The following is a 27,320-nucleotide window of genomic DNA, read 5'->3' as shown; positions in this document are numbered from 1 at the left end:
AACAGACTTACACCAAATAGAAAAAACTGCACTTTGTGCCACATTTGGTGTATTTCTGTCCAGTGGTTTGGGGTGGTATTCCTGTTCAAGGCCCCTATGGGAATTAACATGGAAAGGACACATTTTGGGACCCCCCATTGTTTTTCTCAGCCCCCACTTGACATTAGTGTTGATTTTTTTGGGAAAATTATGATAAGATTACTAAGCCAGCGCCAAAGATATAGGCAAGTCAAAAACATGCATTTTCTATGGATACTAGGTCATGACTATAACTACCTAGTGGTGACTGTCAGCAGGTAATGTAAGTATATATATATATATATATATATATATATATATATACATACATATATATACATACATATATACATATACTATTTCCTACTGGTGGTCGCCACTATATATATTACCTACTTTTGCTCGCCACTAGGTAGTTAGCATACACGCACTCACACCCCCCTACATACACAGACGCACACCCCCATGCACCCACACAACACACAACACCCCCCCACCCCCCTCCCCTAACGGACGATCGACTTACCTGTTCTGTCGATCCGCCGGGAGGGGACGGGAGCCATGGGGGCAGCTCCACCAACACCACACCCCCAACAGAACACCGCCATGCAGAATCAGAGGATGTGATTAGCTGGGCGGTGTTCTGTTGGCGTGGCGGTGGAGGTGGAGCAACCTCTACTTCCCCGCCGCCCGCAAGTATGGCTGTTAGCGGCTCTCCGTCGGAAAAACTACGGAGGGCAGCCAACAGTCATAATACGCTGAGCGGCAAACCGTCACTACTGGCGGTCTTCCGCGCGGCGGTCCCGAGGATGTAATGACCACCAAAATCTACGCTCTCTTATCAGCTAGGGTTTGGTGTGAAAAACACAGCTTAGTCTATCATGTGGAAAAACACAGCTTGGAAAAACACAGCTCATCTGCAATGTTTCAACTGCAATGTCTAACTCCACGTTAAGGCCAATAGGCAGCTGCCATGCATACCAAAGGTAATGTCTAATGCCATGTTAAAGCCAAGTAGGCAGCTAACCTAAATACCAAATGTAATGTCTAATGCCACGTTTAAGCCAATAGGCAGCTAAACCCAAATACCAAATGTAATGTCTAATGTCATGTTAAAGCCAATAGGCAGCTAACTTGAATAATGTTCTACTGGTGGACATTGAGCAACTAATATGCGCAGTGGTGAAACACAAAGTCATTGGTCAAACACAATTAATAGCATAACAATGGCCAACTGCAACAGCTGAAAAACATTTTTCAAAGGTCATTACAGGATTTGGTGACTCAGACCCTCATTACAAGTTTGGTGGTCTTTTCAGTAGACCTCCATGGCGGTATCACAACTGCTGTATTACTATCACAAACTGAAGACTGCCCAAAAACAGCCACAAATCGGAGACCGTCGGCCTGACCGAGGGTGGGAGAGAGGAGGTACCACTGCCAGCACCACCATGCTGACAATATGCCGCCCTCAAAATTATGACACACAAATCAGAACAGCAGTCATTGCACTGCAGTAATGCATTGGCGGTCTGAACTGCTGCGATCATAAATCCAATCCCACCAGTCCACAACATCTCCTTCGACAGTATCAATACCCCACACCTGACACACATACACACACCACACACAACTGATCACTGCACTATAAAACACCCCACACACACCTCCACAATCCTTTGCAACCAGACAAATTGACACAAAGAGTGAAGAACGCACAAACGTAGGACACAGCACTTGAATAGCAAAGGCACCATCACACTATACACATATTACATACCACACAACTGCACCTGCTACATAATACGCACATCACCACTGCACACAAACACCACATACAACCTGCACACATAATTAAACACCCCCACCTCACCAACATTCAGCCACCACACACGCACCCTTGCACACAACACACACCACAACCCACAACACAACCCCCATGGCACGACAAAAGCATCCACGCTACACAGACAATGAGCTTAGGGTCATGGTCGATGAAATCGTCTGGGCGGAGCCACAGCTGTTGGGAGCACAGGTCCACAAACATCCTTTGCCAGGAAGATGGGGTTATGGTGGAGGATCGTCGACAAGGTAAACTCAGTGGACAACCATCCACGCACAAGGGAGGACATCGGGAAGAGGTGGAACGTGGGAAAAGTGCGTTCCATGACAGTACAACACCACATTGCCTTCAACGAGACTGGCGGTGGGCCCCCACCTCCTGCCCCAGAGTTCACATCGTTAGAGGAGAAGGTCTTGGCCAGCCTGCACTCAGAGGGCTTGATGGGAATACCCAGAGGACTGGACTCTGGTAAGTCACCAACACCCCCCAGGCACCAACGACTCCTGTACATTACTCATCCCCATCACCCTATCACCCACCAATGCACCCTAGCGTGCCCCTCTCCCACCTTAAACCAATACCCTCCCTTGCATGCCACACCATCCAACTTACACCATCACCACACAGCCCATCCCAGTGCACAGATATCTCCCACTTTGCTAAGTACTGCAACTTCAAAGAATGCATCACTCCCTACCCTTGTATATCTGCCATTCCCACTTCACATTTGAACACCTGCATGTAAAACCATGCCACCTCCTAGACCAACTGCATACTGCGACCGCTCAGTAGTACATGGCAATGACAGCAATGCTATCCACTACCCTCTATGCCACAAGGAGCCAACTACACTATCCATCAGCCATAAACATTGTCAGCAGCGCAGCATCTGTCATTGCCCCCATTTGGAAAGCAAGTCAAGGCACAGTTTGCATAATACTATGATGGCAACAAGTTCCCCTCTAGCAATGTAACACACTCCCTCTCCATCCACAGGTACCCCTATCATTGCCACCCTGCAGAGGATGCCAGGGATAGACAGCTATCCCCTGGAAGAAGGCCCAAGTGAGGACTACAACTCTGAATGCAATTGTATTTTGTAAGTTTGCGCCGATTTTGCATCACAAAATTACACAAATGCGGCATTTAAAAAGTATAAATGTGGGCCTAAGTTTCAAGCCCCTGGGACCTGGCTATCCCAGGGTCTGTGATGGGGGCACACGGCCCCCGCATTCATTTTCATTAAAGTCAGGGGAGGTTCCGTTCCTCAGTGCTATGGGGGCATCGCTTGCCCCCCACATTCAATTTAATAATTGTCCTAGGGAGGTGGTGGTCCAAAGGGCTTCAGGAAACCCAGGTTTGGGAGCCCTTGCACCTCCTCCATATTTTTGACATGGTCTAGGGACTTGGCCCACTCAGGGGCTTTATAAAACAAAGAATGGGCACCCATGCTTGTTTTTTTTTAATTTCTGACACGGATTTGCAACCATGTCACAAATTTGTGGCAAAAGTTTTAAAAAAATGTTAATTTTGTCGTGGGGGTCCCTATGGGACTCCAGAGCTAAGGGGTCAGGGTGTCCCTACCCTGACTCCTTTTCTTTTCTTTTTTTTTTCCAGGGACTCCGCTGAAGCCTTGGCGTCCCTATATATACAAATTTATTTTTTGTTTAATATTTCAAAAACTACTGAACAGACTTACACCAAATAGAAAAAACTGCACTTTGTGCCAAATTTGGTGTATTTCTGTCCAGTGGTTTGGGGTGGTATTCCTGTTCAAGGCCCCTATGGGAATTAACATGGAAAGGACACATTTTAGGACCCCCCATTGTTTTTCTCAGCCCCCACTTGACATTAGTGTTGATTTTTTTGGGAAAATTATGATAAGATTACTAAACCAGCGCCAAAGATATAGCAAGTCAAAAACATGCATTTTCTATGGATACTAGGTCATGACTATAACTACCTAGTGGTGACTGTCAGTAGGTAATGTAAGTATATATATATATATATATATATATATATATATATATATATACATATATATACATACATATATACATATACTATTTCCTACTGGTGGTCGCCACTATATATATTACCTACTTTTGCTCGCCACTAGGTAGTTATAGTTAGGACCTAGGTTACATGGAAAAAACTTTTTTTTTACTTACCTATATCTTAGGTGCCAGTTCACAAATCAAATTTTCACAAAATAGTGTGCTCCAAAATCTAGTTGTGCATGGAAATTTTCAGGGTGATCTGTCAAGTGGGTGCTGACATAAAGTGTGTTTTCCATGTTAAGTCCCATTGACTCTTTAGACATGCCTGCAGCGTGAACCGCTGGACTGAATTACTCCAAAGTTGGCTGAAAGATAGCTCTTGGTCCGCAGATGAGCCTTTTTTGGGTTGAGCGTGCAAGCGCCATGACATGTTGCAATCTATTTGTGGGCTTTTAACCACGCCCACAGCACACCCATCACATTACTTGTTTGTTATTACTGGTAAATGTGTTACATTTTTTCCTCCTTGAAGCAGTTTTGTTACTGCCTTGGCCATTGACCCTGTTACATGGATAATTGGATGTTTGCTGTTACGCTTGATTGAGAGCACAACTCTTTTTCCTTTTGTGTCTCTCCCTTGCACTCACGCTCATGGCTACCGTGGCACTTTGCATTGACTTGTTTATGTCAACTATTTTACTTTTCATGTTCAATTTATGTGGCAAGAAAAGTCCAGCTAGGAAATTACATTGCTACTAGTTATAACTTGAGCAAACATGAGACCCACTTGTTTAATTAGGTGTAAATCCATTCTGTAGGTTAGAAGAAATTAAAGAAAATCCAAATTCGTATATATGGGGTCCTGATGACTTTGTAAATACTGCCAATCTTGATTGGCTGCCAACACTTCAACCAGGATTTGTTGGCAGCCATTATGAGACTCAGCTTTAGCCGAGTCTGAAAAACAAAAGTTAAAAAAAAGAAAAGTTGGGCAGGGTGCATTTACCCTAGACCCTAGCCTTAGTCCAGGGGTCCTTAATGGACCCCCCTCCAGCTATTGCTCACTCGCACCCTAGGGACAACCAACTTCCCGGGGCAAACTTGAAAATACATATAAGGGGGGTCCTATGGACCGCCACCTCACTGGGACTATAAACATAAAGGCCCTCATTCCGACCCTGGCGGTTTCAAACCGCCAGGGTGGAGGGCAGAGGAAGCACTGCCAACAGGCTGGCGGTGCTTCCCGGGCCATTCTGACCGTGGCGGTAAAGCCGCGGTCAGAAAAGGGGAACCGGCGGTTTCCCGCCGGTTTTCCCCTGGCCCAGGGAATCCTCCATGGCGGCGCTGGTTGCAGCGCCGCCATGGGGATTCAGACCCCCTTCCCGCCAGCCTGTTCCTGGCGGTTTACACCACCAGGAAGAGGCTGGCGGGAACGGGTGTCGTGGGGCCCCTGGGGGCCCCTGCACTGCCCATGCCACTGGCATGGGCAGTGCAGGGGCCCCCTAACAGGGCCCCATGAAGATTTTCAGTGTCTGCTTTGCAGACACAGAAAATCGCGACGGGTGCCACTGCACCCGTCGCACCCCTGCAAATCCGCCGGCTCCATTCGGAGCCGGATTCCTCTTTGCAGAGGCTTTCCCGCTGGGCCGTCATTTGACCGCGGTGTGGTCTTTTGCCGGTTTCCACCCGGCGGGCGCCGCCCGCCGCCCGCTGGGTCGGAATGACCCCCAAAGTGTGCAGAGCCACCCAGCCCCCAAACCCTGGAACCACCACCTCCCATGGGCAGGGAATAGATAATTAATGGGAGGGACCGCTGACCCCCCCAGACCCCAGGGACCACCACCTCTGCTTGGTACCAATTGTTTTGAGAGTGGGAGGACTGCCGCCTCCCTGGTGCAATAAACATAATGTATAGGGAGGCAGTGTGCCCCTCCCAAAGCCCCCAGGACCGCCACCTCCCTGAGCCTCAAATACATTTTTGTTGTGGAATAATGAAACAATAGAGGGGGGCCATGGGGCCCCCATCGTGGAGCTATAAATGGCCCTGAGACCGCCACCCTCCAGAGCTGGGTCCTTCTCCCTTCTGAGTTGTCCACCCTCAGGAACTAGCTGTTTGTTGACAGCTCCCACCAAGCAAAACCAAAAATAACTCCACTTTCAGCAAGCTGGAGCTGTCAAACAACTTCCGCTTCCTGAAAGCCGAGTTTTCATTTCTTTCCCTGCACACAAACATGCATGCAGGAAAAGAGATGAAAACATTGCTCCCATAAGCAGGCTCGCACAGCAGACAGGAGCCAGCTGGGACCACTAGGGCCTTGAAGCTCCCCCCACAGTTCCCCAAAATATGTTTTTTTAAAGAATTTCAAGGTGAACCTGCAGATCTGCAGTTCCAGCTTGAATATTATCTGATGAAGATGCTCAAGGAACTTTCACATTGGCAAAGTTACAGACACACCAGACCACTGGAGCCATTTCCTTAACGTTCTTTATGCAGCTGTAGTGTAGGAGATGTACTATACATTTACCCAATAAGGCAGCACTTAATAATTAGCCAGTAGAAAGTATTCCAGCTGTGTAGACACTTTGCACACAAATGGCCTCTTTTTGATAAGTATGCAGGGCAGGATCATTCTTGCACAATGCTCATCTCACAGAAATTAAACGTCAACGGAAAGCACTTTCACATATGAACAAAACAGGTGCCCACGTTGAAGCTCAACTTCTGTAAAGTACTAATCATCCTAACGTCGTGCGCATGGGCAAGGCACAGGAAATGTGTTTACTATGCATTTCTACTTTGAAAGGTTATCTGTAATCCTTGATGGAGGTGTTTGCATTTTTGCATTTTTTGAGAGCAAAAGCTAATATAGTGACTGCAATGAGTAGGCTCCTTTTTGTCAACTGGTGCTAAGACCCAAGCCCTCTGCGCATGGCAGCAGGCCATTTATGATGTGGGGTTGGGTGGTTATAGGGGGCTGGCCGCAGGCTATGCGTGGCAGTGGTTGAATTACATACAGTAATTAAAATTACTTTATGTTAAAAGAAACTAGAAATTCACAGAAAATATCAAAGGTTACAGAAACCTTGTAGTTATTAAATAAAATTAAAACCACATTGAAATCAAAAGTTACAAGAGCGTTATAGTTAGGCTCACATTTTAAACATTCAAAACCATAGAAATTCACCTGGTAAAGTTGGAGTAACTTGTACCCTAAGGTAACTATAACTTGCGTCCTCACGATGCACTGCTAAATACTCCACGAATCACAACACTCATGACATCTTTGATAGCATCATAGATAATATCGATGTAATATTTGAAGTGACATTTTTCATGGACAAAACTGTGCATGGTGGGCGTGAGTTATAGTTACCTTTGGACATGAGTTATAGTTTCTTGAGATAACTCTAACAGGTTAATTTCTATGGTTTTGTATGTTTAAAATGTGAGCCTAACTATAATACGTACCTGTAACATTTGTTTTTAAGTGAAAAAGAAAAATATATAGGCATAATGTATGCAAGGGTGGTGTTCCGGTGCTAGGGGGAGCTGAATAAATGCATCATTTTTATTGGCATTTTTAATGCCTGCTAAGGCCAGGCATTAAAGGGAGGCTCCCATTGTTTTCAATGGGCCTCTGGGTTCTTTGCAGGATTAGCGTCAAATGTTTTGATGCTAATACTGTAGAGTGCCAGACTAGTGTAAAAAATTATGACGCTAGTACCCCTGGCTACCACCATGGTGCACCGTATTTTAAATATGGCGCACACATGGTGGTATTAGGGGGGGGGCGCTAACGGGGACAAGAAAAGGGGTGCTGCACTAGGTGCAGTGCCACTTTTCATAAATCTGCTCCTAAGTGGTTTGCACACTTCTGTCAATGAGCTATACTTGGGCTACATTTGGGTGATAATTCTTATACATTTGATCTCTTTTTTCCCTGGTGGCCATCTGGAGAGACTTATTTGTTATGAAGCTCCCTCCTTTTCTCATTTACTGCAGTATCCTCAGTAGAAAATTCTTTCAATTTTCCACTTTGATTCCATCAAGATAGCGTTTAGATGTGCCACACTTTTGGCATAAATACAGAATGTTAGCACATTAGAACACTGTAGTAAAGCTGCTGATCACCAGGAAGTTAACTGGCAGTCTTCTGTGGATGTTGAAAGTGCATGCTTCTGTCTGCATGTCTGTAGGAAGCTGGCTCTCTATATGGTGTACAAAAATGATGTGCACTGTCTGAGCAACCCCATCTTGGTTTACAGAGATAAAAACTAGACTGCCTAATGCTCTAATTTTTGGGATAGCTTGGTCAAGCCGTTAGGCCAATCTTGGAGGTGTACTAAGCATTTGTTGTACTCACAGTATCAATAAATGTGGACACAAACTCAAAGGAATAACTTGAGACCAATGTACCAAAATACTTCTATAAAATGTTCAAGACCGAGATCATCAAAAGCAGGTAAGTACTTTTTAAGTTATCATTTTTCAAAATTTAGCAGAAATTGTCTTTTGTGTGTAATTACGCACCATAGGAATCAATTTGAGAAAACTATAAAAATGCACATAAAAACATGCAATGTGTTTATCAATATCTCCTTCTGTTTTTAGGTTGAGGTCATTGAGGGATCCTCTGGGCCAGCCGGAGAAGTTCGGGCCGTTGCTGGTTCAAGCGCGAGTAGTTGCTGAAAGTCCTGGTGCAGGACAGGCGAAGGGGACCACTTGGAAATGCACTGCATAGGCGGACTTCAAGGTGAGTCTGGTGGGTTTCCTTGGAGTATAGAGGTCACAAGGGGCGGGGGACACTTAGAGCACAGCGGGTTCTCTGATACAGGGGACAGGGAGGCTGGGTGCAGAGCAGATAGGTCAGCCAAGAGCTGTGCGCAGAGGTGCCCTTGCAACCAGGAAGCAGGTCAATTGGAGGGTGGTTTGCAGGGCCACTCTGGAAGTGGTTCTTGGGTGTCCTGAAGTCTCTCAAATGTTGCTTGCTTCTGGTCCTCATTGTGTCTGGAGTGGACCTTTCTCCTGGGTGCCCAACATTGGGGGTCCAGTACTACTGGCTATTACACGGTTCAGCCACTGGAGGTTGCAGTGCCACCAAACTTAGCACACTTCCTGGGCCTGTCCTCTGAGTCTCTTTGGTGAAATTTGGTCTGGCTGCTGTGTCTGGTTCCTTGATCAGCAACCGGTCAGTTAACTAGACTTTACTGTTTCTGCTTCTTGCTTTCAGGGAATGATGCTTTCACTCTGTGGGGAGATCCTTGGCAATTTCTAGAAGGTTGGACATTCTCTGGGGTTTCTTAGAGTGTGTCCAATGTCCAGTTAACCCCTCAGTGGCGATTGTTGAGTCCTGGATGCAGCAGGTAGGGTTTGGCACCTTTTCTTGGTGCAACATGACTTCAGTTCTCCAGCATCCGGTTTTTGTTGTTGCAGGACTTCTTGTGTCCATTGAATCTGATATGCAAGTCTAAATACTGCATTTAGGGGGAGTTTATGGGAGTACCTAGTAGTGGACAATGGGCATCTAAATTAAAGTGGCTACACCCACTATGTGACCAGTTACTGTGTGCAGAGGTCACATTGGCTGTTTCTCTACCATGCAACATGGAGGAAAATTAAATGGATAAGGTCACCTTGCATGCAACACCTTGGGAGTGGTGCAGGTTGAGGGTGGCCACTCCTCCTGTTCTTTGAGCTTTTTCACACCATAACTTCTACCAAAAGTGGGAGTCTTCTATGGGTGCAACCATCGGCTGCCACCAGCAGGTCTGGAGGTCAAGTATCAAGGGCAGCAAGCCCTTTGAAGCTCTCAGGCAGAGTTGTACACATTCCTGCGGGAGAAGGTGTAAAATCTCTGCCCAGGAAGGGATTTGTTTTCTGGTCCCAGAGAGCAAAGACACTCACCGCAGGAATCTAGGATCTTGGTTGGTGGAGGCAGGCTGGTTAGGACCGACCAGCAACCGTGCCAGGTTTAGTTAGCTTTTGCAAGGGTCACCTCTAAGGTGCATTTTGCAATCAATCAAATACTGGTACCAATTTGGATTTATTGTTCTGAGTTGCTCGATACCAAATAACCCAGGGTTCACAGTGGCCCTCATGTAGCTGTGAAACCTGTGCTGACTAGTGTCCAGCACATGCATTCAAAATGGCTGCTCTGTACACTTACTGTCTCACAAGTGTGGCATGGACACAATAGAGGACACAATAGAGGCGTATGGTTCCTGCACCTATGCCAACACATGCACTATAGTGCACTCTGCCTTGGGGCTGGAAGGCCTGCCAGAGGGGTAGCTTACCTATATTGCATGCAGTGCATAGTGGACAGGTCACACAAGCTGTGTGTCATGTCATGTTTTCATTTTAGGATTGTAGCAAGACATTCAGCCTGCAACGCCAGTGCTGAGTGCACTTGTATTCAGGGTCGCTGAGGGTGGAACAATCTGTGCTGCTGCCTTCAGGGGCCTACCCTTAGTACCCCAGGCCTTGGGCACCTAAGTACCACTTGCTAGGGACATATAGTGGCAGCTAAAGGTGTTGCCAATTATGCCAATGCATCACAACCATTTTGGGAAAGTGATCTGGCCCTGGAAACCTGTTTAGCAGGGGCCCAGGACAGTTACATCTTTGAAACCAAATCATATAACAGACATAAAGGCCCTCATTCCAACCCTAGCGGTCATGGTCTAATCTGTCTATGACCTCATCAGCTCTTACCTTTGGGTGTGCATCTGTCTTTGTAACTGAATTGAGGGCCCTGCATGCCACAGAAAACCTAATTTCCTTTTTCCATCCCCTGTAGTGAGGTTTGGGGACCAAAACTACTGGGCTAGCCCAGGGACTATCGAAGGGTTTAATGACACCGAATCCAACATTTTCTTGACTTCTGTTTGGTTGCTCACTCTGACATGGTCTGACTATCTGTAAATTTTGTTTTTGACAGGCAAGCTGTCACCAGTGTCTACATCATGGGTATACCAATCAGTCCTACCAGGGGTCAGAGAAAATAACTAAGCATACTGTTTGAGGACCTGCCTGCAATCAGCCTGCTGTTGTTCTGTGAGAGTGACTGATAAGGCTACTCCATCTACAGAACCATCTGGTGGATTGCTGCGGAGGAGATCAGTGAGAGGCTCACTTTCTTCCTCCTGTCCTTCATCTCCATCTGAGCATGGTTACATCAGTTCTGTCGTAATAAGGCTTTAGGCGATTAACCAGAATTATCCTTTTGGGATTTTTTGAACTGCAAAGGTCAACCAAGCAGATTACCTCCTCTTTCTCTTCAAGTATAGGGTAGGGCCCAGGCCACTTGCTTTGGAGAGCCCTAGGAGTCACAAGCTCCAATACCCAAACTTTTTGTCCTGGTTGGAATTCCACCATAGACACTGTTTGGTCATACCAGTGCTTTTGAAGCTCCTGGCTGGCCTGAAGGTTTTGGCTTGCCTTTTCTACATATTTAGTCATTCTAGAATGTAGAGCAAGTACATAGTCCACTATGTTCTGCTTGGGCTCTTTGAGAGGTCTCTCCCAGCCTTCCCTTACAAGACTCAGTGGTCCCCTAACAGGATGCCCAAACCAAAGCTCAAATGGAGGGTATCCTACTCTCTTTTGTTGCACTTCCTTGTAGGCAAAAAATCAGACACGGAATTAAGAAATCCCATCACCTTCTAGGTTTTTCAGGGAGTCCTCCAATCATGCCTTTTCGGGCCTGGTGAAATCTTTCAACCAACGAGTGGGTCTGCGGGTGGTATGGGGTAGTAAATTTATAAGTTGCACCACTTTCCTTCAATATGTGTTTTAAGTATGCAAAGAGGAAGTTCAAACCTCACTCTGATACTATCTCCTTAGGAAACCAAACTCCAGTGAAAATACCTAGGAGGGCTTTGGCTACTGCAGGAGCAGTGATGGTCCGAAAGGAATGGCCTGAGGATATCTAGTGGCATGATCCAGTACCACTATGATATATCTATTCCCTGAAACTGTCCAGGGGGGTCAAGAGGGCCAACAATATCAACCCCTACCCTCTCAAAAGGCACCCCAACCACAGGTAGTGGGATTAAAGGGGCCTTTCTGTGGCCACCTGCTTTGCCACTGGCTTGGCAGGTGACAAAGGGCTCACAAAAGTCCTTCACCTTCGAGGACATTCCAGATCAATAAAAATGACTGACTAGCCTGCTTCAAGTTTTGTTTTGTACTGCTGAGGTACTACCACCCTACTGGTTGCACCAGGTTTGAGGTCTCTGTCCTCAGTGAACAGGAGTTCATCCTCCCAATATACCCTGTGGGTACTACTGACACTATCCTTTTCTACCCTTTTCACTACCCTGTGCAGTTTGCTGCCTTAGGCCTTCAAGAATGGGACAGGTTCTCTCTCCCTGCAAAGATCCTCCCTGGAGGGTCCCCCTGGACATAGGAGCTCTGGGTGGAAAGGCCCAAGCTCTGCAGGGTCTGTTACCCCAGGGAATACAAAGTCATCTTCCTGAGAAGAGGGGTTTTGACATGTGATCTGCATAGGAGCTGGCTCCCCAGTCTTCTTATATTTTCTCTTGGAAGTTTGGTCCATTGTTTCAAGATCCAGCACTTCTTTTTCACTCTGATGTTTGCTCTGTGCCCTAGTCTTAACACAGGTCCATTCTGGGATCCCAAGCATGGCTACATGGGTCTTCAGTTCTTCTTCAGCCCAGGAGGTATGCTCCAGATCATTTCAAAGTAGACAATCTACTGGGATGGATGAGGGCACAACTACTTCTTTCTGTCCAGCTACATTGCCATGGGATGGAATTGTTTCTCACTGTCAGCACTGGTGACAGGATAAGACTTCCCTATCAGGAACTGATTTGAGTGGACCAGGTGTTGGGTCACAATGGTGACACTAGTGCCTGTGTCCCTCAGGGTTTCTACTTTTTCCCCTTTAATCAGAGGGTCCTACCTTTATTTGTGCATATTATTAGGCCAGGCAGCACTGGATAAATCGATCCTCCCTCTGTGACTCGTGTTGCCTCTGTGGGTTCACTGACATGGCAAGGCCACAACTATGATCCCATCTGTAGATTACCAACTGCATTTACTGCCGGTTGACTAGAGGCATTATTCTTGTTTTTACAGCTAGGGTCTCCAGTTTGGTGCCCTGTATTCTTGTAATCATGGAACTAAGCCTTGTTGTGATCAATGTTTTTACCTTTATACTTACCCTTATGCTGTGAGGAGTCTCTTGACCCACCCTCCTGAGCAAGTTTTTGCAGTCCTTGAGAGGACTCTTTGGGGATGATTTAAGAGCCCCTAGCACCTCTTTGCGCCACATTAGCGTCACTTCTTTTACGCTAATGTGGCCCAATGAGGCCAAAATTGCTGCACCACATTTACAAAGTGATTCAATGCATTCATTGTGCCACTTTGTAAGCCCTTGCACTACGTTATGCTTACACCAAGTATAATCTTTGCAAAGGGGCATTCCCCTGTTAGGGGGGGCGTGACAAAATGGTGCAAAGAAATTGAAAAGATTTTTTTGCATAATTTTTTTGCCAATTTTAATGCCTGCTCAGAGTAGGTGTGAAAAGGAGGCACACATTTGTTTTTAATGGGCCTCATTGGGCTTTGCAGGAATAGCGTCAACATTTTTGCCGCTAGTCCTTCAAAGCTCAGAACTAGTGTCAAGAGTTTTGACGCTAGTTCTCATAACTACCACTGTGGTTCATCATATCTTAGATACAGTGCACACATAGTGGCATTAGGGGAGCACTAAGGGGCACAAGAAAGTGGTGCTGCACTGGGTGCAGCACCACTTTCCTCAAATCAGGCCCTTTGTTTTTTGCTCTGGCTCCCATTCTTTCTTTTGGTCTCCCTCACCAGTGGTAGTTTTGGTCACGCTTGTCTTGACCAAATGGTCTAACTTCTTCACCAACTCTAGATGAGAAAGTGAACCTAGATCCACCAGGTATTGATCTAGCTTCTCATTGTAACAATTACTTAGCAGGTGCTCTTTCATGAACAGATTATACAGTCCATCATAATTCTGTACCTTGTAACCAGCTAACTATCCACCCAGCATTTTTACTGACTAGTCCAAAAGCTCTACTTAAGTTTAGCTCTGGGTTTTTTTAACCTCTCTGAACATCATGCAGTATTCTTCAGTTGTACATTCAAAGCCCTCAATCAGGGTACCTTCAAAAGGTCACAGGATTTAGAATCTGCATTAAAAGGTGTCAGGAGCCTATCCCAGCACTTTCCTCAGAATAACTACCACAACAGTGTGCCCCAGTGTTTCTTTTCAATATCCCATCCAATATAGGCTCTTTCAAAGGCAGAAAAAAACATTTGACAACATCATTTCCTTCTAGAAAAGGTCAGACAACTCCTTTGTGGAGTTTTAGGTTAGTAGGTTTTACTCTCAATGCATATATGCTGCCACCAGAGATGGGTCCTAGGCCCAACTCTTTTCAATTTGTTAAAATTGCCAAAAGCTGAGCCTCCAGGGCCAGTCTTTTGGTTATCCTGGATAAAGCCAGGTCTTTTGTGGGTGTACTAGTGCTAGGGGTAGAGGAGCTACCTTCATCCCATTATCCACAGCATTATCTTCTCCTCCAGAGACTTCATCATCTACTTCCTCTGTGGAGTTAGTCACCTCATACTGTGCCTTTAGAAGATTAGGCTTTTTTTGAGGTGGCATGCTTCCCAGTATGAATCTTGTACAGCTTAAAGAGTTTCCTTAGCTGGGCATAGTCATATGCCAGGTAAGGAGCCAGGTTGAGCTCCCAGCTCTGGTTCTCTGATTCTGACATGTTTTATGTTATTAAAGTAAAAAACTCTAATGCTTGTTGTAGGGATCTAATCAGGGCCTAAGCAGTCAGTTTAGAAATTTGCAAAAAATAAGTCCAATTGAAAACAATGCAATTAACCTAAACATAAGTTGGGGAGTTGTACATATGCTCACAAGTTGACAAAGTGGTATCAGCAAATGCAAAGCTAAGACTAAGATCCTCAAAATCAGGTGAGTGCTTTTTAAGTTATGAAGTTTAGCAAAAATTGCCTTTTTGTGCATAATTACGCACCATAGGAATCAATGGGAGAATACTAAAATGCATATAAAATCAGGCAATCCAGTTACCAATGGCTCGTTCTGTTTTTAGGGTGAGTTCATTGAGGGGTCCGGCAGGCCAATTGGAGAAGTTCCAGCAGTACCTGGTTGAAGCAGAAGCAGCTGCTGCAAGTCTTGGATCAGGACAGGTGATGGGGACCACTTTGAAATACACTGAACAGGAGAACTTCCAGGTGAGTCCGGTGGGTCCCCTTGGAGTGTAGAAGTTCCAAGGGGTAGAGGACACTTAGCGCACAGCTGGTGCTCTAATACAGGTGCCAAGGAGAGCAGGTGCTGAACAGAAAGGTCAGACAAGAGCTATGCGCAAGGGTGCCCTTGGAACGAGGAAGTAAGTCACTTGGAGGGGGGTTTCCAGGGCATAGGGGACACTCTGAGGGGTGGTTCTTGGGTGTCCTGAAGTCCCTTGACAAGTGCTTGCTTCTGGTCCTCAGAGGGTATGGAGTGGACTTTTCTTCTGAATGTCCGATGTTGGGAGTCCAGTACCCCTGGCTATTGTACTGTTCAGCAAGTGTAGGGTCACAGTGCTACCAAGTTTGGCACACTTACAGGGGATGTCCTCTTGGTCCATCGGGTGAAATATGGTCTAGCTGCTATGTCTGGTCCCTTGGTCAGAGACTGGTAAGTGAACTGAACTTCACTGGTTTCTGCTTCTTGCTTGCAGGAAGTGATGCCTTGACTCTGAGGGAGGTCCTTGGCAATTTTAAGAAGGTTGGAGGTCCTCATCCATCCGATGTCCATTCAACACCTCAGCTGCTATTGTCGGGTCCTGGGTGCAGCAGGCAGTGTTTGGCACCTTTTCTTGGTGCAGCAGGACTTCAGTTCTCAAGCATTGGGTCTTCTTTGTTACTGGCCTTCTTGTGTCCATCGAATCTGATCTGCAGGTCTAGAGATGCCCACTAAATACTGCATTCAAGGGGCGCATAGTGGATTACCTAGTAGTGGCCAATGGGATATCTACCTTGAGATGGCCACACCTACTATGTGACCACTTTCTGTGGTTTGGGGTCACATCTCTATCCCTGATTGGCTATTTTCCTACCATGCAAAATGGAAATGGAGAGGTCAACTTGACTGCAACACCTTGGGGTGGTGCAGGTTGGGGGTGGCCACTCCTCCTGGTCTTTGTGCATTTTTCCTCCATTGCTCCCACCAAAATTGGGGGTTTGCAATTAGGGCAAGTATCTGCTGCTAGCAGCAGGGCTGGGGGTCAAGTTTCAAGGAAAGCAAGCCCTTTGAAGTTCGCAGGCAGGGCTGTGCACATTCCTCGGTGAGGAGGTGTGACATCTCTGCCCAGGAAGGGGTTTGCTTTCTGGACTTAGAGAGCAAGGGCCCTCAACCCAGGGAACCAGAATCTTTTCTGGTGGTGGCAGGCTAGTTAGGAATGAACAACAACCATACCAGGTTTAGTTAGCTTTTGCAGGGTCACCTCTGAAGTGGCCCTTGGGTACCAGTTTGGATTTATTGTTCTGAGTTGTTTGATACCAAACAATCCAGGGTTCAGAGTGGCTATAATGTAGCAGTGAAACTTGTCTTGACCAGTGTCCAGCACATGCATTTAAAAAGGAAGCTCTGTACACTTACTATGTCCCAGGTGTGGCAAGGAGACATTAGGGGCATGTGACTCATGCACCTATGCCCACATATGCATTATAGTGCACCCTGCTTTAGGGCTGGAAGGCCTGCCAGAAGGGTGGCTTACTTATATTGCATGCAGTGTGTAGTGGACAGGTAACACAGGCTGTGTGCCATGTCATGTTTGCATTTTAGAATTGCATCAGGACAGTCAGCCTGCAATGGTGGTGCTGAGTGTACTTGGATGTAGGGTGGCTGAGGGTTGGCACAATCTGTGCTCCTGCTCTTAGGGGCCTATCATTAGTACCTCGTGCCCTGGGTACCAAAGTACCATTTGCTAGGGACTTAAAGTGGCAGCTAAAGGTGTTGCCAATTGTGCCAATGCATAACTACAGTAGGTTCTCCTTTTTGCCTCAAAACCTGTCATTCACCACAATGCATTTTAGCATTTCAATGGGGTCCATTTCCCTACAATATATATATATATATATATATATATACATATATATATATATATATATATATATATATTTATATATATATATATATATATATATATATATATATATCCTAGTGGTGGTCTCCACTAGGTGGGTATAGTTAGGACCAAGTTTCTATAGTAAGAGCATTTTTTGTTTTGCTAATAACTTTGGCGCCGCATGACAAATCCTCACAAAAGGTTTTTCAAAAACATGATGCTCACTTGAGCTGCTGTCTAGAAAATTTCAGGGTGATCTGTCCAGAGGAGGCCAAGAAAAATGGGGGGCCCTAAAACACTTTCTCCTTATTCACTTTTACTTAGGGATTTTGAATAGAGATAGTGCCGAAACTACCGGATGGAATTACACCAAATTTGGCAGAATGGTCAGTCCTGGTCCAGAACATGACCTTCCTTGTTTTGGTGTAATTACGTTCAGCAATTTTTGAGAAAATAACTGAAAAATAAATTTGTATATCTAGGGATTCTGACCCGTCGCAACTCTGACGTGGAGTGCCGCAAATCTGCGAGTTACATGGTGCAGTGTGATTGGTTGGCTGCAAGCTTTTCAGAAAGTTGCAACTGCCATTTTATCGACCGGCAGCATAAATACAAGGGTTCGGAGTAGAGGTACTGATCCCAAGGGTAGAATATATAGCTTGGTGAATGATTAATTATAACTTTAAATAGGTGCAAACACCTTTTTGTGATGATTTTGGAGTTGTGACTTTGTAGCTGTGCTCAGTGCGACCCCTGTGTAGAGTCGCAAACCCTGAGAATAAAAGAAAAAATATATATACACAAACACATTGTTACACACACTGTAACAGCCATTCAGACACCCACTCATCTAGTCACAGACACACTCTGACCATCATGGACCTACTCAGAGACCCAGTTAGGCACTCACACAGCCATTCTCAGTCTCAATCAGAGAGTGACACACCCACTCACAGACCTATTGAGACATGTGCATAACCACTCACAGTGTCACTCGCACACTCATGCACCCAGTCATAGAGCCCCTGACACATATACATCCACCCAGAAACCCACTGAGACCCTCATGCACCCACTCATAGGCCCACTCACAACCTTTTGCACCTACTCACAGACCCTGAATCACCCACTCACCAACCCACTCAGACACTACACAGCCACTCACAGATCCAGTCAGATATTCACACACCCACTCACAGACCCAGTCACACACTCTTGCACCCACTCACAGACACCCACTCACAGACCTACCCAAATTGTTATGCACCCACTCACAGATCCACTCAGACTGTCAAGCACCTACTCACTGACCCACCCAGATACCCACTCACAGTCCTAGTCACACACTCATGCATCCAGTCACAGGCCTACTGACACTTATACAGGCACTCAGAGACCCACTGAGACTCTCGTACACCCACTCACAGACCCACTCAGAGCCATATACACCCACTCACAGACCGACACAAAAGGTGACAGACCCACTAAGACAGTAATGTACCCACTCTCATACCCAGACACTCTCACCCCCAGATATACCCTCTCACATCTATTCTCACAGCCAGAGAAACAGGCCAAGGCCAACTCTCACCATGCATGACCAAAGAGCCATGCGCAGCGTAGGGTTGGGTAGTTAGGGGGGATTAGCTGCACGTTCTGGCCACCAGCCAGGCATAGCAACCAACTACCACCATCAATGCTAAAGGCCATACATGGCGGTGGTTGGATTTACTTATAGTAATGAAAATTACTTTACATTAAAAACACCATAGCAATTTACTGAAAAAAACAAAGGTTACAGGGAGGTTATAGTTAGGCTCACATTTTAAACGTACCAACCCATAGAAATTCACCTATATAAATATATTCACTAAAAAAACCAAGGCCCAGGTTTATGAGAATATTGCACCCCACCACCACCTAACAACACCATGGTTGCACCGTATTTTGAACACGGTGCACCATGTCGGATGTTATGCCAATAGGGTCAAAATGTTGACACTTTTGTGGGGCTTTGCTGCACTAGTATAAAAAATTATTACGCTAGTGCAGCAAAGTGCAAGGAGGCCCATTGATTTCAATTGGTGCGTCCTTTTAATGCCTGCTATGAGCAGGCATTAAAAATTAAACCAAAAATGGCACAATTAAATCTTGTAGATTTCATTGCGCCTTTTTTGCTGTCCTCCTAATGCTGGAACTTCCCTCCTTGATTAGATTATGCCTGGCACAAGGGGTCGCAACATGCTGCAATGCATGGTGTGGTTATTTTTGCCTCGTTGAGCCACATTAGCATAAAACACATGGTGCTAATGTGGCACAAGGAGGTGCTAGGACCTTGCAAATCTGGCCCCAAGGATTACAGGGACGTTACAGTTGAAATTCAGCAGTTGTAGTTAGAGTTATTTCAAGTAATTAGAACTTGCGGGCTAAGGTAACTATAACTCACGGCTTCACCATGCACTGCTAATTACCCCAGATACTACAGCACACATGACAACTTTTATAACGTCAATAAAAAGATCAACGAAACATTGGAAGTCAAATTATTGAAGAAAAAACTGTGCATGGTGGCGGTGTGAGTTATAGTTACCCCAGGCCACTAGTTATAGTTTCTTGAAATAACTATAACTGCTGGATTTCAATGGTTTGGTGCAAGTGAAATCTGAGCCTAACAATAACTTTCCTGTAATCTTTGTTTTTTTCAGTGAATTTCTAAGATTTAAAAAAAAAAAATATTTCCTAATTATAATGTCCCTGTAACCTTTAAATTTTTAATGAATTTCTACGGTTTTATTGCTATTTCTTAACTATAATGTCCCTGCAACCTGGATATGTGAGGGGTTGTGTGAGAGGGTGTGTGAGTGTTTGTGCTGGTGTGTAAGTGGGTGTGTGAGCATGTGGTGGGTGTGTGAGTGCATATGTGACTGGCTGTGTGGGTCAGTGAGTGGGTATAGAAGTGGCTGGGTAGGTGTGTGAGTAGGTCTGTGAGTGGTTCTGTGTGTCTGTGAGTGTGTGTGTGAGTGGGTGTGTGAATGTGTGAGTGAGTGTATGTTTTATTTTAAATTGGGGTCTAGAACCCTGAATCCTACCCCAATCCAACAGAATCTAACTGAATCAGTGAGGATTTGTGGAGAATCTGCGGCTCCTCCTGTGGTGAAAAATAAGGTTTTTAGACAGTTTCTTACCCCTGAGGGCTCCCACACAGACCCCTCCATTAGTTCCGTGGGGACAGGATACAAGAAGGATCTGAGGAGGATTAGCAGAGGATCTGTGTCCCTATATATACAAATTTGAATTTTTCTTGGTTTGTGCTCAGCCTTTATTATTATTTGTGTGCTGCACAACTACGTTACACATTGCTCTAAGTTAAGTCTGACTGCTTTTGTGTCAAGCTAACACTGGGTAAAGAACAGGTTATTTTAGTGACCCTAAGGCCCATATTTATAGTTTTTGACGCAAAACTGCGCTAACGCAGTTTTGCGTCAAAAAAATTAGCGCCGGCTAACGCAATTCTGAAGCGCCATGCGGGTGCCGTATTTATTGAATGACGTTAGCCGGCGTTAGCCGCCGGCGCCGTCTGGTGTGCGTTAAAAAAAACGACGTACACCATGCAGCGCCGGCATAGGGGAAAATGGAGCTTGGGCGTCAAGAAATGGGGCAAGTCAGGTTGAGGCAATTTTTGCGCCTCAACCCGATTTGCGCCATTTTGTTTTCACTCCCAACCCCCATAGAAATGACTCCTGTCTTAGCAAAGACAGGAGTCATGCCCCCTTGCCCAATGGCCATGCCCAGGGGACTTCTGTCCCCTGGGCATGGTCCTTGGGCATAGTGGCATGTAGGGGGGCACAAATCAGGCCCCCCTATGCCACAAATTCTTTTTTTTTAAATACTTACCTGAACTTACCTTAATGTCCCTGGGATGGGTCCCTCCAGCCTTGGGTGTCCTCCTGGGGTGGGCAAGGGTGACAGGGGGGGTCCCTGGTGGCATGGGAGGGCACCTCTGGGCTCCTTCAGAGCCCACAGGTCCCTTAACGCCTGCCTTTTGCAGGCACTAAAAAACAGCGCAAAAGCGGCCGTACGTCATTTTTTTTGACCCGCCCACTCCCGGGCGTGATTTTTGCCCGGGAGTATAAATCCGACGCACATGCCTCGGAGTCGATTTTTTAGACGGGAACGCCTACCTTGCATCTCATTAACGCAAAGTAGGTGTCCACGCTAAAAAATGACGCTAACTCCATGGACTTTGGCGCTAGACACGTCTAACGCCAAAGTATAAATATGGAGTTAGTTTTGCGTCGAAATTGCGTTAAAAAAAACGACGCAATTCCGGCGAAAACGGAGTATAAATATGCCCCTAAGTGATTCACCTTGACAAGGACAGTGGTTGTTTCCTGAGTAGGACAACTCTCCACTAAACTAATATCCTAACTTATTTTTACAGATGCTGGGGTCCCTTTGGGACCCCTACCCATGACCTTAGGCTCCATGTGTGCTTACCATGCCCACTTTATGGGTTTTTACAAAACGATTCAGGGTTTGGAGACCAAGGTGGTCATTACAACCCTGGCGGTCAGTGTTAAAGCGGCGGTAAAACAGCCAACAGGCCGGCGGTAAAAAAAAATTGAATCACGACCGTGGCAGAAACCGCCAACATAGACAGCCACTTTAACACTGCGACCGCCACGGCAATACAAACAAACACTGTGGCGGTAACCGCCAACAGTCAGGCGGAAGACAAGGTTTTGCCCACTGTATTACAACAGTCCAATCAACCACCTTTTCCGGGGCGGATTCACCGCGAACAAAAACACGGCGGAAGCAGGACTTGGAAGGTAAATTGCTCACCTCTACACACCCCACGAGGAATCAGGACGCCATGGAACCCGAGCTCCAGATACTGCCAGCCTTTATCTTCCTGCTTCTCTACCAGGAACAACAAAGATGGTGGCGAAGACCACGGTGAGTACTGCACCTACGACACAGGGGAGGGAAAAAATAGTGACACACACACGCAACACTCCCACCCCCACCCTCACCCACTACAACACACACACAAGTACATGTTGATACATAACATTAACAACCCCCAACTCCCCCTGGAAGAATGCAAGGACAAAAGGAAATGAGTCAAACGTTTGTAATCTATTCATTAACAGTAATCAAAAATATATACATTCATATACATATATTTACACTAGAAACAAATATATACACCAAGAATACAAGTCCAAGGTATTCCACCATCATAGTCCGTGGACCACTGGGCCCAAAATGCATGGGCGAGGCCAACACTAAATACCCGATCAAAAAGGAGAGAACACTGCTGGGGCATCTGATAGAAATACAACAGGCGCCTCAGGGGGAAGGGAAGGGTGGGCACCTCAGCCGGATGCGTGCACGACGCCAGATCCACGAGGGGTCTCCATGCCCATTGATGTATCCTGGGGAGTGCAAAGCCACAGTCTCTCAAGTCTCTCCAGTGGGTGGTTTGCTCACTGCTGCATCCTGGGGAGTGCAAAGCCACAGTCTCTCCAGTGGGTGGGTTGCCCGCTGCTTTATCCTGGGGAGTGCAAAGCCACAGCCTCTCAAGTCTCTCCAGTGGGTGATTTGCCCACTGCTTTATCCTGGGGAGTGCAAAGCCACAGTCTCTCCAGTGGGTGGGTTGCCCACTGCTTTATCCTGGGGAGTGCAAAGCCACAGTCTCTCAAGTGGATGTCTTTTTCCACTGGTTCTGGAGGGGGCTTTGTGCCCAGAGTGCTTCATCCTGCCAAGGACAGAGGTAGTGGATGCCTTTCTCCACTGGTTCTGGAGGGGGCTTTGTGCCCAGAGTGCTTCATCCTGCCAAGGACTGAGGTAGTGGATGTGAATCTCCACTGGTTCTGGAGGGGGCTTTCTGCCCACAGTGCTTCATCCTGCCAAGGACTGAGGTAGTGGATGCCTTTTTCCACTGGTTCTGGAGGGGGCTTTGTGCCCACAGTGCTTCATCCCGTCAAGGACTGAGGTAGTGGATGTGAATCTCCACTGGTTCTGGAGGGGGCTTTGTGCCTAGGGTGCTTCATCCTGCCAAGGACTGAGGTAGTGGATGCCTTTCTCCACTGGTTCTGGAGTGGACTTTGCACCCAGAGTGCTTCATCCTGCCAATGACTGAGGTAGTGGATGCCTTTCTCCACTGGTTCTGGAGGAACCTTTGTGCCCAGAGTGCTTCATCCTGCCAAGGACTGAGGTAGGTGATGCCTTTCTCCACTGATTCTGGAGGGGGATTTGTGCCCAGAGTGCTTCATCCTGCCAAGGACTGAGGTAGTGGATGTGAATCTCCACTGGTTCTGGAGGGGACTTTGTGCCCAGAGTGCTTCATCCTGCCAAGGACTGAGGTAGTGGATGCCTTTCTCCACTGGTTCTGGAGGGAGCTTTGTTCCCAGATTGCTTCAACCTGCCAAGGACTGAGGTAGTGGATGTGAATCTCCACTAGTTCTGGAGGGGGCTTTGTGCCAAGAGTGCTTCATCCTGCCAAGGACTGAGATAGTGGATGCCTTTCCCCACTGGTTCTGGAGGGGGCTTTGTGCCCAGAGTGCTTCATCCTGCCAAGGACTGAGGTAGTGGATGGGAATCTCCACTGTTTCTGGAGAGGGCTTGTGCCCAGAGTGCTTCATCCTGCCAAGGACTGAGGTAGTAGATGCCTTTCTCCACTTGTTCTGGAGGTGGCTTTGTGCCCAGAGTGCTTCATCCTGCTTGTGGCGGCCTCAGTATCATTGGAATCTTTGGCGCTCACTGGCCTGCGGTGCTTGTTGCGGCGGTGTCCTGTTCAGTGGTGCTGGTGGCGTTGGTGTCATGTTCAGCGGTGCTGGTGGCGGCGGTGTCATGTTCAGCGGTGCTGGTGGCGGCGGTGTCCTGTTCAGCGGTGCTAGTGGCAGGGGTGTCCTGTTCAGCGGTGCTTGTGGCGGCGGTGTCCTTGGCAGCGGTGCTGGTGGCAGTGGTGCTTGTGGTGGCGGTGTCCTTGGCAGCGGTGCTTGTGGTGGTCTTGTCTGCCGTGCAGGTTCTCCCAGACTTGCCTGTTTTACTGTGCCCCTTCCCCACCTTGGATTGTGGCGCATCTGTCTCCACACTCCCAACTGTAACCCTGGGAGAGGCTTTGGTGGAAGATTGTTTTCCTCTCTCCTGCCAGGTGCTGGCCACCTTTTTGTGCTTTTGAGGTGGGGACTGTCCGTGCTCTGGCTCCTTGGCACACTGGCTGCCCTGCTGCCTTGAGCACTCCAGAAGCCGGTTACTAGTGGCACCACAGTTCCTGCAGATGTTGTGGCTGAGGCGCTGGGTTGGGACCTGGAGAGACGGACCTAGGAGACTGAAGGGGTGGGGGAGGTGAGGGAAAGAGGTCAAGGTTGGACAGGAAAAGTTTTTGGGACACACTGGGACGGGTAGATAGAGGGAGTTTGGGAGTGGAGGAAGAGGTAGTGGTTGTAGGAGGTGTACGTTTGGTGACTTTGGGTGAAGGTGCATTGGCTGGAGGCTGTTGTGAGGTGGATGGCTGTTGGGTGGGTGTGTGCCAGCGTTTGTGTACCTTGGGAGGTGGGCTCACAGGCACAGTGGGAGAGGACACAGGGAATGTGTGAATGGTATTGGGGGTGGTGACTGCATGTGAGCGGGGTGTGGTGTTGGGTGCTCTGGTGATGGAGGTAGTGGCTGACGATGTAGTGCATGCAGGTGTGAGTGGAGACAAGACTGGGAGGGAGGAGAGAGACAAGGAGGGGGACACAGTGGAGGCAGTGGTTGTTGGTATGTCTGTATGTGTATGAAGCTTGCATGAGTGCTTGTGGGATGTGTGGTGCTTATGTTTGCCTGAGCTTCCCTTGTGTGTTGACGTGTGTGCATGCTGGTCTGATGGTGTGCTTGGGATAGGCTGAGGTACAGGGGATTGGGTCTGGGTGGAGGAAGTTGGAGGGGGGAGGCTAGTGACAGGGACAATGGCTGACATCGGTGCTGAGGCCAGAGTCTGAAAAGCTTGCTGATGGGCTGCTTGACCAGAATGAATGCCCTCCAGTTATGCAGTGGTCTCTTGCAACTGCTTCTCTACACCCTGGATGGCATGCAACATGGTAGACTCCCAACAGTGAGGGACCTGAGGAGGTCAATGGCCTCCTCACTGAGTGCAGCAGTGCTGACTGGAGCAGGGCCTGAGGTTCCTGGGACGAAGGAGATTCCCACCCTCCTGGGTGAGCGGCCACAGGGCAAACGCTGAGGAGCTGCTGGGAGGGCGGTGCTGGTAGGGGGGGTGGCGGCTGTACCTGTAGATGCGGGGGGCACAGAGGGGCCCACAACCACAAGGGAGCTCCCATCAGAGGAGGAGTCCGTGTCGCTGGTCTCAGCTCCTGTCCCCGCCACGGAGCTCCTCTCGCCCTCCGTCCCACTGGTGAATTCTGACTCCATTGTGTTACCCTCCAGGGCCATGTGGGATGCAGCTCCCTCCTGCTCCATTGCCACTGCACCTCCGCCTGATGATGCTAATGCACACAAGCACAGAGAGACCACAAAATGGAGGGGAAGACAGAAGAAAGACATGTTGAGTGCCTCCAATACCGCTACCGTTGGCGGACACCACAGACACAGAAGCCCCCTGCACTACGTCGTGCACTCGGAGTTCCCTAATCAATCACAGGGACATGGGTTACAAGGCTATGCCCGATTGCTGCACACATGGAAGTCACAGGAGCCTGACTAGGTGTAGTTGGCTCTGTACACAGGTGGGGTGGGGTGCCACAGGGCCGGCCTTAAGAAGGGACCTTGCCTACTAAACTCGCCCTGGCCTAGGGGAACCCACAGCCCACCTCCCCCACCCAGACACCTACAATGCGCGCTGAATCAGCTGAATGAGAGTGTATTCACCCCCTCAAGCGCCCATCCAACTCCGGGAACGCCACTGCCAGGATCCGGAACATCAGGGGGGTCATGGTGCGACGGCACCCCTCCCACGTTGGGAGGCCATCCCCAGCTGGGCCTCCGCCGTCTTCTTGCTCCAGCGGCGAATGTCCTCTCATCTTTTATGGCAGGGGGTGCTCCGTCTGTGGTAGACGCGCAGGGTCTGGACTTCCTTGGCTATGGCACGCCAAATATCCTTCTTCTGGTGGGCGCTGACCTACAGGAATAGTACAGGGGAAGAGGAGAAGATATAACCATCCGCACCATCACAGTCATTGGCCCGCATCCCTACCCTTGCCATGACGCACATGCACTCACCGTCGTTTCATGCACGCCTCAATATCCCCCCCCTGTCTTTCATCCACACCAGTCCAAACAGGCATTGGCCTTATACATGCTCACAGTGTACTCACCTGTTTTTCTGGAGGACCATAGAGTAGTGTGTACTGGGGGAGGACCCCATCCACTAGTTTATCCAACTCGTCCGTGCTGAAGGCAGGGGCCCTTTCCCCAGACACACGAGCCATTGTCGCTTCCAGACTGAGGTCACAGCAGCACTTGCAGTGTAGGTCCTCTCCTGTCGAAGATCAGGTATCAAGTGATTAAACAGACAGAAAATGGCAGTGACGTCTGCGGTGGTGCGTACCGTCACTGCAGGCGTACATTGTCATTGGAGGAGCGACATGTAATTATCACATACAGACTTGATCGTACCACAAACCTGGAACTGTGTGCCCAGTTGGAGCCAGCCCTGAAATCAGCTATCCGCCATCCCACAGGATTTCCCCCTCTAGTGCAGGTGCTGTCAGTACTCCATTTCCTGGCAAGTGGGTCTTTTCAGACGACAGTGGCCATAGCATAAGGGATGTCACAGCCTATGTTTTGCAACGTGTTGTCCAGAGTGTTGTCAGGTAGAGGATTTGCCTACAGTAAAAGGTGACTTCTATGCCCTGGGACATATCCCCAACATCATAGGTTCCATTGATGGGACACATGTGGCGTTGGTACCACCCCCCGCAGGAGTGAGCAGGTATACCGAAACCGGAAGAGTTACCATTCTATGAATGTGCAAATGGTGTGTTTGGCAGACCAGTAAATCTACCATGTGAATGCCAAATTTCCTGGCTCAGTGCATGACGCTTACATTCTGCGGAATAGCAGCATCCCTTATGTGATGGGGCAACTCCAGAGGCACCGTGTGTGGCTATTAGGTGAGGACATGGACCCAATACAGTGTGACTAGGTGTCTGGGGGTGTCCCTAAGAGTTAGTTTGTGTATAACAGTTGTCCCTCGACATTTGCAGGTGACTCTGGTTATCCCAACCTGTCATGGCCACTGACCCCAGTGAGGAATCCCAGGACAAGGGCAGAGGAATGCTTCAATGAGGCCCATGGGCAGACTAAGA

The sequence above is a fragment of the Pleurodeles waltl genome, chromosome 10 (assembly GCF_031143425.1).
Source record: "Pleurodeles waltl isolate 20211129_DDA chromosome 10, aPleWal1.hap1.20221129, whole genome shotgun sequence".
Lineage (NCBI taxonomy): Eukaryota > Metazoa > Chordata > Amphibia > Caudata > Salamandridae > Pleurodeles > Pleurodeles waltl.
This window is presented reverse-complemented; position numbering follows the sequence as displayed.